We start from the raw sequence: 18,106 nt of genomic DNA, 5'->3' as shown, positions 1-18,106 counted from the left end.
TGGCAAAATTAGTTATGCAATAGACAGAAACAATTAAAGAATCAGACAGAGACCATACAGGTAAAGTATAGAGAAGTGGGGACCATAAATGCAAACCAATAGAAGTATAGATTTCATAATCACAATTGTTGATAAAGCTTCCTTGCCAGACAGAATGTTATCAAACAAAGTTTTCTTTAGACATCTTAAGATCTGTTTCTTTATCTGGTGATGGCAGGTGCTATAAGAACAGGATCGCCTTCTTAACAGCCCGATATTACTTTGTGTCAGTGCAATTTAGATGGAATGTAAGGATGTGACTCTCTGCTTGTAAGCTCATGGCTGCTGCTGTCCACTGTTGCTTACTGCAGAAAAGGGCCTCAGACCTTATACCAAAAGAAGAAGTTTTGAAAGAAACATTACAAGAGTAAATTCCTGAAGTTAAAGATTTACAAATGGTCCCATCTTTAAGGTAGGTCATAATATTGATCCAACAACCTTTCCAACATCCCTTTACAGTCCATTTCCACACAACAATCTAACAGAATTATAGCCTATATCAAAAGAATAGCCTCATCATCTTTAGTCTTAGTCTCAGAATGGAGCCAATTTTCAGGTGTTATAGTATATTTAAATATGTCTTTTAAAATTTAAAAATTACTGATTTCCCAGGGTGCTACAATGTTAGAAACAGCATGACAAGGGATTATAATTTTGTTGGAGCCCTTAGGAGTAATTTGTAAAGCTGTAAGTCCAATAAATAAAACATTCAGAAAATGTTTTGTGGATAGCTTGACCTTCACAATATTGATTTCTATCAAACCGTTCTAAAACTTTTAAAGCATGACCTTTTTTTTTATTCAAAGATAAAAATATTTTGAAAACCTGACAACATTACACATTGCAAAATGAAACACTTGGCATAGTAGAGAAGTGTCATTGTGGGAATGTAAGAATATAATATAAACTACTGACTGCTATGTAAAGAAGATGCTGTGCATGTGGAAGAAATGTACCTTACTCATTCTCAGATTTGTTGTGTCTTAAACATGACAGTGGGGCAATTGGATACAAATTAATAGATCATCTGTATTTTGCCTGTGATTAATGTTTTTTACTCATGGCAAGCTGATATCTTACACAAGATTTGGGATAGGAACATAGTTAAAGGCATGCTTGAATGATGACACATTTCATTGTACAGTGTAAATAGCTCTAAATGCTGGAACTTCACTGAAGTATAACAATACAATGTAAAGTTACCCAATTCAAGGTGCAAAAATTAAGGTATCTGTGGAAAGGGCAGTGATCATTTATTTATACTATCTGTTATCCCATTTGTATATGGAAAAACCTGGGCCAGATTCTCTGCTGGCATACCTCCTTTGAAATCAGTGGAATTACTCTCAGGGTGGCCAGGAAATGGAGCTCAGAAATTGGGAACTCAGAAATTTCAACTAGAGAATCAGGTAGAGGTCTCATAAATGAATGCCAGGGGCTCAAAGATGTGCATCCCAGGTATTTTCAGGGATGTAATGAGTCCAATCACCTACTCAGTGTAATTGACCAGTTCCAGTCATTTGAAAATTTCATGTAAATCAACTCTTTCTATTCATTTCTAGAGGGCAAATGTATTTACTTCTTGTTTGGAGGAGTAGGCAGCACTTCATCCAGTACAAAATGATGAGTGTTTGACTCCTCTTGTTCCCAGTTCACTGCAGAGCTATGTCGATCTTGACATATTAGATATCCTTGAGAGAGATTGGATTAGTGACACATCTCTGGGTGGTACTGCAGAGCAGGAGTTTGGAATGTTATTTATTGAGATTTTCTTTTTTTGTTAATTCCAGGCCTGCCTTTGTTGCAAGGAGAGGAGGTCAGGGGGGTGTAGATAAAGGCTATTGTACCTAGTGTATATAATTGTTTTGGTGGATGCAAGTATTTATGATCTAGAAATTGATGGATTTCTGTTGTTGTAGAGCTATCGGGCTAGATTAAAAGTTTTTCTTGGGGACCTATCCAAAGACTGTTATATCCTTAATGCTGAGGAAAGTATTTCTCAGCTCAGTTTTTGTTAGAAAGTCCAAATTACAAATAGTGGCTTTAGTATTTGATACCATCCATGCAAAAAACTGTGAAATCATGAATTTATTTAAAGGTTTTTGATTTATTCCCCCCAGACCCTAAGAAACTGTGAAATACAGCTTATCTTGCCACCTTGGATATTTACATTCAACACAACTTCTGAGACTCAAGGCCTTCTGTGATTTCCGCTTCTAGAGCATGGGAGTTTCAATCTAAGTTTGTATGTGAAGGAGGGACCCAGAACATGGCTGTAAGAGAAACACAGTTTTAGTTGCTCTTACACCAGTTCAGAACAGACAGTGTGTAAGAAAGAAAGAAAGAAAGAAAGAAGGTGGCCAGTCTTTTCCAGATTTGAAAATGTAAAATAATTTGTACTCAAATGCTGCTTACCGCTGTTGGCACTCTGGATTAGAAGTATAAACCATATATATATATGTTGGAGATGTCATGTATATTAAAACATTTTTACAAATTTGAACTTGGCAAATATATTGAAACTCTAAACAACTTTTTCATGCTAAGATTGGAGTAAATGATTTGTAGTGATAATGTTTTTTATGTCACTTTAGATGTATAAGTGGAACCAGTAGACGTAAGTTACTTCAGTGTGGCTCTACATGGTCACAGTAGATCTCCTATGTACTGCATATTACAGAACCAATGCAGAGGGACTCTTGAACTAGAACAGGGTTTAAAAGAGAGCTAGATAAATTCATGGAGGTTAAGTCCATTAATGGCTATTAGCCAGGATGGGTGAGGAATGGTGTCCCTAGCCTCTGTTTATCAGAGAGTGGTGATGGATGGCAGAGAGAGATCACTGATCATTACCTGTTAGGTTCACTCCCTCTGGGACACCTGGCATTGGTCACTGTCGGTAGACTGGATACTGGGCTAGATGGACTTTTGGCCTGAATCAGTATGGCCATTCTTATGTACTTATGTTGAATAAAGCCCCATCAAAATCACTGGGGCTCTATGCAGCCTCGCGAATCCATCCGCATGAAGTCAGTTGCTGGCTAGTGCCTAAGGGACCAGTCCTGCAAACATGCAATAAAGTCAATGAGATTATTCGTTGAAGGAATGTTACTTCTAGGAGAGTTTACAGAACCAGGCCCCCCATATTAAACAAATGGCAGCAAGGGTTGACAAACACTAGTTGGAGAGTAGATGTATGTATAAATAATGCTCATGTTGATGAGTAAATTATGAAAAATATAAACAAACAAGTTTTTGGACAGCTCTGGCAATATATTCAAGCTCTAGTTGCCCTTAAAGAACAGCAAACTATATTCTAATGAATAGGTAGTCCCTAAGAAATTTCACATAATTTTACAATCTGTTTATCAAAAAAGGTTGTGATGATGACTCCCAATGATAATTTATATTGTGTTCTTTCTGCCATTGAAATTTTGCTTTCATTTAGTGGTACGTGTGTACTCAAGATGAGTTAAGAACATTCAAAGAACAAATCAGATATCTTGTTTAGCTTTACCCGTTTAAAGACATTTATAAAACATTGTGCAAATGAGATGCTGTATATAAAAGCCAGGATTATTATAATTTAGAAAGATTATATAACTGCACTTTATTCCCCTCCCATGGTTAGAAAAATTATGGAAGATTTTTTTAAAAATCAAAGTTTCTTAAAAAGATGTTCATGTATCCACAGCAATCAGAAATGCCACAGATAACTTACAAAAGACCATATAATAAAAACACCAACAAAAAGCAGTTCTAATTCTGTCTTTCTGGTGGCCTAGGCTCATCGCCTATCAAAAAACTAAATTTACCTAATTCTCAGAACATAGAAATTTATATTGTTCATGTTGTTGATGCCAGAGGTGGTGAGCAATTCAACTCCAGGCTGCCATAATATTAAAAAGAACTCCTGTAGAAATTTAGAAACAAACCCTTCTCAGGCCTGAAGGAAAGCCTACAGAGCAGTGTCCTCACTAAATTTTTTTTAAAAGTTACTTTAAACTACTACATGGAAACAAATATAGATATTTTCTGTGAGTTCGGAGTTGAGAAAGTAAGAAAGATAATAGATTATTTCTGGACTGAAATAGGGTCCTGGCACATAAACAATCAAAGGCTCTCAGGACCAGATAATATATAGTCTCTAACCTTGATGTTTAGCTTTAGTTTTGCCTAAGAAAATGTTATCCTCTCAGATCAATACATCTTGGTAATGGCCTCTGCAGAAGTCAATTTCCACTTAATTCTGTACAGTAGGGAATAAAGTGTGAGAGATTCAAAGATTTATAAAACATATTGTCAGGTTGGGAAGAACTGCAGGTTAAGTATAGCTCCTGAGTCTTGCAACTTCAAAAGGCAGTATAAGAAGAGTTGTGAAGGAAACTGAGGACCAAAAGGAGACACTGATTAAAATGTGTAATTGAGAGTATTCCTTCTTCAGCTGAAGATCAGAAGAACCCCATAAGGATTTAGAAGGAAAAGGGCCATGAAGAGGACATGAAGCTGTATTAATGACCTATTTTACTTTTCTCATTGTCTTACTCCTATTGGTAAGCTGTTACAAACAGTACAAGCGAAGACTAGTAGTGTGAGTGGCCATTCACTAATGTGAATAAGGGCTTCACAATCGAGCCTAAAATAAATAAATAAATAAGGGGCCATATTCTGATGCTCTTACTCATATTGGAGAGTATCTTACTCCAGGAGTGGTCTAATAAAAGTCAATCAGTTCAGAGGGTAAGGTGCTATTTGATGGGACCAGTGGTGTCAAAATATGGTGCAAAATCAGCTATATCTGACTCCAACACAATGTAGACATCACTGATTAGGATTATACATTTCCCACCCTTGGCATACCTGGCCAGCTCTGTGGGTCAGTAATGATAGTTGTACCCTCTCCCATATACCTTCAAACTGTTTTTTTTTTTAAAGTAATTTGCACTATTCAGGAACAAAACAGGAGCAGTGTTTGTGTTCCTCTAGGTACAAAGGGATGGCCTTTAGTCTGTGTTTCATCATAAAACTATCTTACCCAACTCACTGGGTTGTGAGAAGATTAATAAGTTAATGTATTTAAAGTGTATTGAAGATGAGTTTGACACCCTTAATCTACTACATCTCACTTCTTTAATGACTTGATTTCAGCCTATTAAATCAAACTATGCTAGTTTGGAGACAATGATCTCAATCCATTCATGAGACATTTTTAAAGTCTGAAAAATTTGGTTAATTACTTTTCTGTTTTATTTGTTGTTAATTCTTGTGTTTCTCTGAATGTCCTCAATTCATATGGAAGAAGAAATGCAGAACTCGGAGTTGCACAAAATGTTCTCAATGAAACCCATGGCAATATGAAACTCACCTAGTTTGGGGTTTCATCACACACCTGAAACATAATGCAGGTTCACAGAAATGAATGGTAAGATTCACAAACCTAGACCCATTGCTGAGCCAACGTGGTTCAGTTAGTTGTTTTGATGGGAAACCTGCTGAAGCACTACAGATTAACTTCCATTTTGTGGGTTGTTCAAACCTGAAACTCAAAGTGAAATTCAGGGAGTAAAAATACACAAAGTCAAAGAAATCCCTATGAGTTGAAACTAATGCGTTTCTCATAGTTCCATCAGAACTTTGAAAGGAAGAAATATTGGAACTCTCTCTTGATCTTTCTCTCAAAAACTCTCTTTGTCAAGCTGTGCAGTATGTAATCATGCAATCTATTGCTATTACCCTTTTCCCTCTTATTCTTGTCTTTTTCCTCTTTGGGGAAAATATTACGACTTTGTGTGTGTGTATAGCACCTAGCAGAATACAGCCCTCATCCTGACTGGGGTCTCTGGGGGTTACATCATCATCGTCGTCGTCATCATCATCACCACAACCATATTATATTGAACTGTATAGAAGTTCAGCCATATAAAAACAATGTGGAGTTCGGTGGCACCTTAAAGACTAATAGATTTATTTCGGCATAAGCTTTCCTGGGTAAAAAACCTCCCTTCTTCAGATGCATGCAGTTAAATTTACAGATACAGGCATAAATGTACTGGCACATGAAGTGAAGAGAGTTAACGTATTTTCAAAGCTGCTTGTCAGTCTTCCCGGTACTGTAAATAAACCCCCTTCAGTATTGTCTGTGCTTGCCTGATTCTTGGGGGAAAGAATCTTTTTGCCTAATACAGACTAACATGGCTATCCCTCTGATACTTAGCCATATAAAAGTTCATTCTTGCCAAGAAGACCATTTTTATTAGATGACCTCGGTTGAGGTCATGTTATTTGAGGAAGGACTACTAGGAACAGATGGCGTTCACCTTTCAAAGAGGGGAAAGGCCTTATTTGCGCACAGACTGGCTAACCTAGTAAGGAGGGCTTTAAACTAGGTTCGACAGGGACAGGTGAGCAAAGCCCACAGGTAAGTGGGGAACAAGACCTGGGAGATGGGTTGGAAACAGGAGGGAGCACGGGCTATAATGGCAGAGAGGAAGGAGGGTCAGGGCAAAGCTGGGAGGCAAGATCAAACCAGTATCTTAGATGCCTTTATACAAATGCAAGAAGTATGGGTAATAAGCAGGAAGAAGTGGAAGTGCTAATAAATAAATTCAACCATGACATTATTGGCATTACTGAAACTTGGTGGGATAATACACACGACTGGAATGTTGGTGTGGATGGGTATAGTTTGCTCAGGAGGGATAGACAGGGGAAAAAGGGAGGAGGTGTTGCCTTATATATTAAAAATGTACACACTTGGACTGAGGTGGAGATGGACATAGGAGACGGAAGTGTAGAGAGTCTCTGGGTTAGGCTAAAAGGGGTAAAAAACACGGGTGATGTCGTGCTGGGAGTCTACTACAGGCCACCTAATCAGGTGGAAGAGGTGGATGAGGCTTTTTTCAAACAACTAACAAAATCATCCAAAGCCCAAGATTTGGTGGTGATGGGGGACTTCAACTATCCAGATATATGTTGGGAAAATAACACCACGGGGCACAGACTATCTAATAAGTTCCTGGACTGCATTGCAGACAACTTTTTATTTCAGAAAGTTGAAAAAGCTACTAGGGGGGAAGCTGTTCTAGACTTGATTTTAACCAATAGGGAGGAACTTTTTGAGAATTTGAAAGTAGAAGGAAGCTTGGGTGAAAGTGATCATGTAATCATAGAATTTGCAATTCTAATGAAAGGTAGAAGGGAGTACAGCAGAATAGAGACAATGGATTTCAGGAAGGCGGATTTTGGTAAGCTCAGAGAGCTGATAGGTAAGGTCCCATGGGAATTAAGACTGAGGGGAAAAACAACTGAGGAAAGTTGGCAGTTTTTCAAAGGGACAGTATTAAGGGCCCAAAAGCAAGTTATTCCGATGGTTAGGAAAGATAGAAAATGTGGCAAAAGACCACCTTGGCTTAACCACGAGATCTTGCATGACCTACAAAATAAAAGGCGTCATATAAAAAATGGAAACTAGGTCAGATTACAAAGGATGAATATAGGCAAATAACACAGGAATGCAGAGGCAAGATTAGAAAACCAAAGGCACAAAATGAACTCAAACTAGCTATGGGAATGAAGGGAAACAAGAAGACTTTTTATCAATACATTAGAAGCAAGAGGAAGACCAAGGACAGGGTAGGCCCACTGCTCAATGAGGAAGGGGAAACAGTAACGGGAGACTTGGAAATGGCAGAGATGCTTAATGACTTATTTGTTTCGGTCTTCACTGAGAAGTCTGAAGGAATGTCTAGTATAGTGAATGCTTACGGGAAGAGGGTAGGTTTAGAAGAGAAAATAAAAAAAGAGCTAGTAAAAAATCACTTAGAAAAGTTAGATGCCTGCAAGTCACCAGGGCCTGATGAAATGCAACCTAGAATACTCAAGGAGTTAATAGAAGAGGTATCTGAGCCTCTAGCTATTATCTTTGGGAAATCATGGGAGACGGGGGCGATTCCAGAAGACTGGAAGGGGGCAAATATAGTGCCCATCTATAAAAAGGGAAATAAAAACAACCCAGGAAACTACAGACCAGTTAGTTTAACTTCTGTGCCAGGGAAGATAATGGAGCAGGTAATTAAAGAAATCATCTGCAAACACTTGGAAGGTGGTAAGGTGATAGGGAATTGTCATAAACAGATAGCTAAGGGTTAATGTCTCTTTCACCTGAAACACCTGACCAGAGAACCAATCAGGAAACCGGATTTTTTCAACCTTGGGTGGAGGGAAGTGTGTCTCTGAGTCTTTTGTCTGTCTGCCTGTTTCCTCTGAGCTTTGGAGAAGTAGTTCTATTTTCTAGTCTTCTGTTTCTAAGTGTAAGGACAAAGAGATCAGATAGTAAGTTCTATGGTTTCTTTTCTTTGGTATTTGCATGAATATAAGTGCTGGAATGCTTTGATTTGTATTCTTTTTGAATAAGGCTGTTTATTCAATATTCTTTTAAGCAATTGACCCTGTGTTGTATCATCTTAATACAGAGAGAACATTTGTATTTTTTCTTTCTTTTTTATATAAAGTTTTCTTTTAAGACCTGTTGGAGTTTTTCTTTACTTCAGGGAAATTAAGTCTGTACTCACCAGGGAATTGGTGGGAGGAAGAAATCAAGGGGAGAGCTGTGTGTTGGATTGCTAGCCTGATTTGGCATTTCCTCTGGGTGAAGAGGAAAGTGCTTTTGGTTCCAGGATTGGGAACGGAGAGGGGGAATCACTCTGCGTAGTTTCACAGAGCTTGTGTCTGGGTATCTCTCCAGGAGCATCTGGAGGGGGGAAGGGAAAAAGGATTATTTCCCTTTGTTGTGAGACTCAAGGGATTTGGGTCTTGGGTCCCCAGGGAAGGTTTTTTCAGTGGGACCAGAGTGCCCCAAAACACTCTAATTTTTTGGGTGGTGGCAGCAGTACCAGGTCCAAGCTGGTAACTAAGCTTGGAGGTTTTCATGCTAACCCCCATATTTTGGACGCTAAGGTCCAGAATGTGGGAATAAGGTTATGATATGGTGTGCAGCGTTGTGGGAAAGATACAATCCAGAAGCCAGTAGGAATATTATATTTTTCTTTTCTCTGCTAGGGGCTTTTTAGCAGAGAGAAACAGTTTGGTTTTAAAAGGGAACCAGAGAGAATTTTTTTTTCTGCTCTCTAGCAGTTTGTGGTTTGCATGTTAAGCAAGAAGCCATTACCAAACTGTTAAGGGTCTTTTGTCATGCAATAGCCCTCCCATTAGGTGGCAAGTACCAGCACTTATATGCATGCAAATTAAGTGGTTTTTCTGGTTTCCCTTCATTGAACATTAGCTAGAGAGAGAAAGGGAAAAAAGCACTGTTGCTAGGCAGACTCCAGGAGGGAACAGAGCCTGCAGTTCAAAAGAGAAACACCGGAGGGCACCCCAACACAAGAAAACAGGAACCATGTCTACCAGGACAAAAATGGAGGCCGAAGACCAATTCAAAGAAGCTGAACACAGGCGAGAGATGGAAAAACACAAACAGGAACTAGAAATAAAACAAAAAGAGATGGAGATAAAAGAAAAGGAAGAAAGCCTCAAACTGGCAGCCTTCCAAAGAGAACAGGCAGCCCAAGAGGCAGCACACAAAAGAAAACTAGAAGAAGAAGAGGTGGCCCACCGCCGAGAAATGGAAAAGCACCAAAAAGAAATGGAAAAACACCAAAAAGAAATGGAAAAACAACAAAAAGAAATGGAAAAACAACAAAAAGAGAATGAAGAGAAGGAAAAACAGAGAAAACATGAACTGGAGATGGCAAAAGCTGGGCTGCATGTGCCAGCCAACCCTAACAACCCGGCGCCAATTATTGCTCCACAGCACAGGAAATTTCCCACCTACAAGGCAGGTGATGACACCGAGGCCTTCTTGGAAAATTTTGAAAGAGCCTGTCTTGGGTACAGCATCCCCGAAGACCAGTACATGGTAGAATTAAGGCCACACCTCAGTGGACCTTTAGCAGAGGTGGCAGCTGAAATGCCCAAGCCGCAAATGAATGACTATAAACTTTTTCAAACCAAGGCCAGATACAGGATGGGGATAACCCCAGATCATGCCCGTCGGCGCTTCAGAACCCAAAAATGGAAACCAGAGGTGTCATTTCCCAAACACGCCTACTACATTGCAAAAAACTATGAGGCCTGGTTAACAGGAAACAACATTCAAACCTTGGAAGAAGTGAACCTCCTCATACAAATGGAGCAGTTCTTGGATGGTGTTCCTGAAGACATCACACGGTACATACAAGATAGAAATCCCAAAACTATCGCTGAGGCGGGGGAAATTGGAGCCAAATGGATGGAACTGGCAGAAAGCAAAAAAGCTACTGTCAAGGGGAACGATTACCCCAGGGGGCACACAGACCATAAACCCTACAACCGAGGACAGCCAAAGACCCTCCATACCACCCAAGTAAAGCCACAGATACCCTACTCTTCAACCTCACCAGTCTCCAGTAACTCACCTCGGCCCAGTGACCCATCAGATGGAAGATGCTTTAAGTGTAATGAACTGGGACATATCAAGGCCAACTGTCCCAAGAACACCATGCGAGTGCAATTCATTACACCACCATCACCCCAAAGATCCCCAGGCCCAGATGCCTCTCAAATACCCTTGGAGCGAAGGGAAAATTTGAGAGTGGGCGGAAAAAAGGTTACTGCGTGGAGAGACACGGGGGCACAAGTGTCAGCTATCCACCAATCCTTCGTTGACCCCAAATTCATCAACCCAAAGGCCAAAGTTACCATTTACCCCTTCATGTCACAAGCTGTAGACTTGCCTACAGCTGAACTGCCTGTCCAGTACAAAGGCTGGTCAGGAATGTGGACTTTTGCAGTCTATGACAATTATCCTATCCCCATGCTACTGGGGGAAGACTTGGCCAACCAAGTGAAGCGGGCCAAGAGAGTGGGAATGGTTACCCGTAGCCAAACCAGGCAAGCTTCCAGACCCATTCCTGTTCCTGAGCCGTCCACAGACGCCCCGTCTGTGTTACCAGAGACCCAGACAGAGGTAGTGGACCCGGATTCCATGCCTACCACTGAAACAGCCACAGCATCTCCAGTACCAGGCCCGGAACTGGAACAGCAACCAGCACCAGCAAGTGCAACCACATCTTCAAACTCAACGCCAGAGGGCGCCAGCGCGCCAAAACTGGCAGAAGCACACGACAGCCATACCCAAAAGGCTCAGCCAGAGCCTGAAATACCCTCAGGTGCACCAGCGGAGAGCGGTTCACCAGCAACGGAAACAACCCCATCACCTACATCGCTTCCAGAGGGACCAAGCCCAAATCCACAGTCTGAGGAGGAACTGGTGACCCCAGCCTCAAGGGAACAGTTCCAGGCTGAGCAGGAAGCAGATGACAGCCTTCAGAAAGTGTGGGCGGCGGCACGGAGCACCCCACCGCCTCTCAGCTCTTCTAATCGATCCCGGTTTGTTATAGACCAAGGACTTTTATACAAGGAAATTCTTTCTGGTGGACACCGGGAAGAATGGCAGCCGCAAAAACAGTTGGTGGTCCCAACTAAGTACCGGGAGAAGCTCTTAAGCTTAGCCCATGATCATCCCAGTGGCCATGCTGGGGTGAACAGAACCAAGGACCGGTTGGGGAAATCCTTCCACTGGGAGGGGATGGGCAAGGATGTTGCCAAGTATGTCCGGTCTTGTGAGGTATGCCAAAGAGTAGGTAAGCCTCAAGACCAGGTCAAGGCCCCTCTCCAGCCACTCCCCATAATTGAGGTCCCATTTCAGCGAGTAGCTGTGGATATTCTGGGCCCTTTCCCAAAAAAGACGCCCAGAGGAAAGCAGTACGTACTGACTTTAGTGGACTTTGCTACCCGATGGCCAGAAGCAGTAGCTCTAGGCAACACCAGGGCTAACACTGTGTGCCTGGCCCTAACAGACATCTTTGCCAGGGTAGGTTGGCCCTCTGACATCCTTACAGATTCAGGGTCTAATTTCCTGGCAGGGACCATGGAAAAACTGTGGGAAACTCATGGGGTGAATCACTTGGTTGCCACCCCGTACCACCATCAAACCAATGGCCTGGTGGAAAGGTTCAATGGAACTTTGGGGGCCATGATAAGAAAATTCATCAACGAATTCTCCAATAATTGGGACCTAGTGTTGCAGCAGTTGCTGTTTGCCTACAGGGCTGTACCACATCCCAGTTTAGGGTTTTCACCATTTGAACTTGTGTATGGTCACGAGGTTAAGGGGCCATTACAGTTGGTGAAGCAGCAATGGGAGGGGTTTACGCCTTCTCCAGGAACTAACATTCTGGACTTTGTAAGCAACCTACAAAGCACCCTCCGACACTCTTTAGCCCTTGCTAGAGAGAACCTAAAGGATGCTCAAGAAGAGCAAAAGGCCTGGTATGACAGACATGCCAGAGAACGTTCCTTCAAGGTAGGAGACCAGGTTATGGTCTTGAAGGCGCAACAGGCCCATAAGATGGAAGCATCATGGGAAGGGCCATTCACGGTCCAAGAGCGCCTGGAAGCTGTAAACTACCTCATAGCATTTCCCAATTCCTCACTAAAGCCTAAAGTGTACCATGTTAATTCTCTCAAGCCTTTCTATTCCAGAGACTTACAGGTTTGTCAGTTTACAGTCCAGGGAGATGATGCTGAGTGGCCTGACGGTGTCTACTACGACGGAAAAAAAGACGGTGGCGTGGAAGAGGTAAACCTCTCAACCACCCTGGAACGTCTGCAGCGGCAACAAATCAAGGAGCTGTGCACTAGCTTCGCCCCATTGTTCTCAGCCACCCCAGGACGGACTGAACGGGCATACCACTCCATTGACACAGGTAATGCTCACCCAATCAGAACCCCACCCTACCGGGTGTCTCCTCATGCCCAAGCTGCTATAAAACGGGAGATCCAGAACATGCTACAGATGGGTATAATCCGCCCATCTACCAGTGCATGGGCATCTCCAGTGGTTCTGGTACCCAAACCAGATGGGGAAATACGCTTTTGCGTGGACTACCGTAAGCTAAATGCTGTAACTCGTCCGGATAACTATCCGATGCCACGTACTGATGAGCTATTGGAAAAGTTGGGACGTGCCCAGTTCATCTCTACAATAGACTTAACCAAGGGGTACTGGCAAGTACCGCTAGATGAACCTGCCAAGGAGAGGTCAGCATTCGTCACCCATGCGGGGGTGTATGAATTCAATGTCCTTCCTTTCGGCCTTCGAAATGCACCCGCCACCTTCCAGAGGCTGGTAGATGGTCTACTAGCTGGACTGGGAGAATTTGCAGTTGCCTACCTCGATGATGTGGCCATTTTTTCAGACTCCTGGCCCGAACACCTACTCCACCTGGAAAAGGTCTTTGAGCGCATCAGGCAGGCAGGACTAACTGTTAAGGCCAAAAAGTGTCAAATAGGCCAAAACAGAGTAACTTACCTGGGGCACCAGGTGGGTCGAGGAACCATAAACCCCCTACAGGCCAAGGTGGATGCTATCCAAAAGTGGCCTGTCCCAAGGTCAAAGAAACAGGTCCAATCCTTCTTAGGCTTGGCCGGATACTACAGGCGATTTGTACCACACTACAGCCAAATCGCTGCCCCATTAACCGACCTAACCAAAAAGACCCAGCCAAATGCCGTTAAGTGGACTAATCAGTGTCAAGAGGCCTTTACCCAGCTTAAGGCGATGCTCATGTCTGACCCTGTGCTCAGGGCCCCGGACTTTAACAAGCCATTCCTAGTAACCACAGATGCATCTCAGCGTGGTATAGGAGCAGTGCTCATGCAGGAAGCAACAGATCACAACTTCCATCCTGTCGTGTTTCTCAGCAAAAAACTGTCTGAGAGGGAAAGTCACTGGTCAGTCAGTGAAAAGGAATGCTATGCCATTGTGTACGCCCTGGAAAAGCTACGCCCATATGTTTGGGCACGACGGTTCCAACTACAAACTGACCATGCTGCACTAAAGTGGCTTCATACTGCCAAGGGGAACAACAAGAAACTTCTTCGTTGGAGTTTAGCTCTCCAAGATTTTGATTTTGACATTCAACACATCACAGGAGCTTCTAACAAAGTTGCTGATGCACTCTCCCGTGAGAGTTTCCCAGAATCCAGTAGTTAAAAAGTGTTCTTAACATGTAAAAGTCTGTTAGTTATATACTTAGTAGTATATGTAAAGGTGCATGTGTTGTATTAATCTGTTTATTTTCAAGTTCTAGAAGGAAATTGCCGCCAGTGAGCTTCCCCACTGTCTGCAATTTGGGGGGCGTGTCATAAACAGATAGCTAAGGGTTAATGTCTCTTTCACCTGAAACACCTGACCAGAGAACCAATCAGGAAACCGGATTTTTTCAACCTTGGGTGGAGGGAAGTGTGTCTCTGAGTCTTTTGTCTGTCTGCCTGTTTCCTCTGAGCTTTGGAGAAGTAGTTCTATTTTCTAGTCTTCTGTTTCTAAGTGTAAGGACAAAGAGATCAGATAGTAAGTTCTATGGTTTCTTTTCTTTGGTATTTGCATGAATATAAGTGCTGGAATGCTTTGATTTGTATTCTTTTTGAATAAGGCTGTTTATTCAATATTCTTTTAAGCAATTGACCCTGTGTTGTATCATCTTAATACAGAGAGAACATTTGTATTTTTTCTTTCTTTTTTATATAAAGTTTTCTTTTAAGACCTGTTGGAGTTTTTCTTTACTTCAGGGAAATTAAGTCTGTACTCACCAGGGAATTGGTGGGAGGAAGAAATCAAGGGGAGAGCTGTGTGTTGGATTGCTAGCCTGATTTGGCATTTCCTCTGGGTGAAGAGGAAAGTGCTTTTGGTTCCAGGATTGGGAACGGAGAGGGGGAATCACTCTGCGTAGTTTCACAGAGCTTGTGTCTGGGTATCTCTCCAGGAGCATCTGGAGGGGGGAAGGGAAAAAGGATTATTTCCCTTTGTTGTGAGACTCAAGGGATTTGGGTCTTGGGTCCCCAGGGAAGGTTTTTTCAGTGGGACCAGAGTGCCCCAAAACACTCTAATTTTTTGGGTGGTGGCAGCAGTACCAGGTCCAAGCTGGTAACTAAGCTTGGAGGTTTTCATGCTAACCCCCATATTTTGGACGCTAAGGTCCAGAATGTGGGAATAAGGTTATAACAGGAATAGCCAGCATGGATTTGTAAAGAACAAATTGTGTCAAACTAATCTGATAGTGTTCTTTGATAGGATAACGAGCCTTGTGGATAAGGGAGAAGCGGTGGATGTGATATACCTAGACTTTAGTAAGGCATTTGATACAGTCTCGCATGATATTCTTATAGATAAACTAGGAAAGTACAATTTAGATGGAGCTACTATAAGGTGAGTGCATAACTGGCTGGATAACCGTACTCAGAGAGTACTTGTTAATGGCTCCCAATCCTGCTGGAAAGGTATAACAAGTGGGGTTCCGCAGGGGTCTGTTTTGGGACCAGTTCTGTTCAATATCTTCATCAACGATTTAGATGTTGGCATAGAAAGTACGCTTATTAAGTTTGCGGACGATACCAAACTGGGAGGGATTGCAACTGCTTTGGAGGACAGGGTCAAAATTCAAAATGATCTGGACAAATTGGAGAAATGGTCTGAGGTAAACAGGATGAAGTTCAATAAAGATAAATGCAAAGTGCTCCACTTAGGAAGGAACAATCAGTTTCACACATACAGAATGGGAAGAGACTGTCTAGGAAGGAGTATGGCAGAAAGAGATCTAGGGGCCATAGTAGACCACAAGCTTAATATGAGTCAACAGTGTGATACTGTTGCAAAAAAAGCAAATGTGATTCTGGGATGCATTAACAGGTGTGTTGTAAACAAGACACGAGAAGTCATTCTTCCGCTTTACTCTGCGCTGGTTAGGCCTCAGCTGGAGTATTGTGTCCAGTTCTGGGCACCGCATTTCAAGAAAGATGTGGAGAAATTGGAGAGGGTCCAGAGAAGAGCAACAAGAATGATTAAAGGTCTTGAGGATATGACCTATGAAGGAAGGCTGAAGGAATTGGGTTTGTTTAGTTTGGAAAAGAGAAGACTGAGAGGGGACATGATAGCAGTTTTCAGGTATCTAAAAGGGTGTCATCAGGAGGAGGGAGAAAACTTGTTCACCTTAGCCTCCAATGATAGAACAAGAAGCAATGGGCTTAAACTGCAGCAAGGGAGATTTAGGTTGGACATTAGGAAAAAGTTCCTAACTGTCAGGGTAGTTAAACACTGGAATAGATTGCCTAGGGAAGTTGTGGAATCTCCATCTCTGGAGATATTTAAGAGTAGGTTAGATAAATGTCTATTAGGGATGGTCTAGACAGTATTTGGTCCTGCCATGAGGGCAGGGGACTGGACTCGATGACCTCTCAAGGTCCCTTCCAGTCCTAGAGTCTATGAGTCTATGAGTCCCATTTTACCCCCTGCTCTCCCATGCAACTGTACATAGATTTGCCAAGACCTTTCCTCAGCCACACTGGGGGCAAAAGGATTAAAGACTCTGCCCTTCCCCCTTGTACAATCTGCACAATGCCAACACAGAACAGCAACTCTGTCACTTAAAGGAGCACAGGGACTACTGTGTTGTTCCCCAACATTTAAAGCAGTACACTGTAAAAGGGAAAAAAACAGGGAAGAGTAGATGGAGCTCTATCTCTGATTCTCTTAAATGCTAGCTATGGATGTGTGGACTTTAGAGGCAGAGATTCCCAGACAGAGAATCTGGGTAGGATTCTGTGAAATATTGCTATGCACAGCCAGCTGGGAAAATGGACATAGAATAAATAGTTCTCTTGCTAGCACCTTAAACATTGATGATCACCAAATACCACATCAACCAGCAGAGTAAGGGGGAAAGTGCTACACTCTTTAGAGAAATGTAGCAAATTACTCTTCCCACTGAAACTAGGAAGCTCCAGAAGGCATAGTGTCTCCCCTCATCTGGGGCAGTTCCACACTGTCCCTCACTATGGAAGCTGTGCTAACACCACTATCCAGACTTAGTTTTTTGCTGCCGTACTACATCAAGAGCACTAATGTGAGCTCTCTGACTTCATTTGTTCCCCTACCCAATTTTTTACTACTACTACTGTTTTCTCGTAGCACAATGCCATACTATCAACAAGCTGGGAAAAGGCAATGGAAATGGATAGAGAAATGACTTTCAGCAGATCATAACCTTTCCCCTGTTAGACATGCTTTATACGTAAGATACAACTCTATGAAACTGAAGAAAATGGGGGTTACAGTATGCTCCCCAAGGTATAGAATGTCACACCTCCCCCCTTAGTTTACTTCAAGAGGATTAGTCACTGACTAGCTCTAAGGCAGTTTGTGTTATTGTTCTCTTGGCACCCGGCCATTAAAGCCTTGAGGTGGTGTGCCTCAGTTTTCCCATTTGCACACAGCAAACCAGGTTTGTTATGGTTTATCTTCTGTGGTCAGCATTAAATCTGTTTACAGGTATTAACTGAGAACTAGCGTTACCATAAGGCTTAACATCAGTAACAAAATTCATATCCCAAAACTTAACATTAATACTAATTTTTTTTATCACAGATGGATGTTTACAAGTATCTTTATGATACCACACCCTCTGTTCAGATAGTGTACTTTGAGGTTAGTTTGTTCATTACCCATGGTGTCCTTTGACTCTCCCATATAATCAGTCACTGGCTTTTCTTTCCCTCCAGTGTTCCTCTCTGTGTGGGCTCTTAATTTAATCATGTTTCTGGAATTTTGGTGCCTCAGGGTCTGGCAAGATAGGTATTCAGAGGGATCCTGCACATTGGCTGGCCCTTTGGGGAGTGGTCTCCCAACCCCAGGACAGTATATATACAGAAAATCCAGCTCCCTTTCTGGGGTCACCCTATGTTTCCCCTTCTCAGCACTGAGTCCTTGCTTGTCCCCCAGAGGGCTGCGATCTGTGCTCTCTGGGCTAGGTGTGTTTGCCCTTTGATCAGATGTACTTTTTTCCCAGCAGCTTTCCCATAACTGCTGTCTGCTTCTCACCAGCCTGGGGGAAAATACCCCCTTCTCTGTCATTTGGGTCATTTGTATTCTGGCAAAGTACCACCTGACAATTTCCTGGTCCCAATTCCTCTGTTA

This window comes from Gopherus evgoodei, chromosome 2, assembly GCF_007399415.2.
Source record: "Gopherus evgoodei ecotype Sinaloan lineage chromosome 2, rGopEvg1_v1.p, whole genome shotgun sequence".
NCBI classification, from domain to species: Eukaryota; Metazoa; Chordata; order Testudines; family Testudinidae; genus Gopherus; species Gopherus evgoodei.
This window is presented reverse-complemented; position numbering follows the sequence as displayed.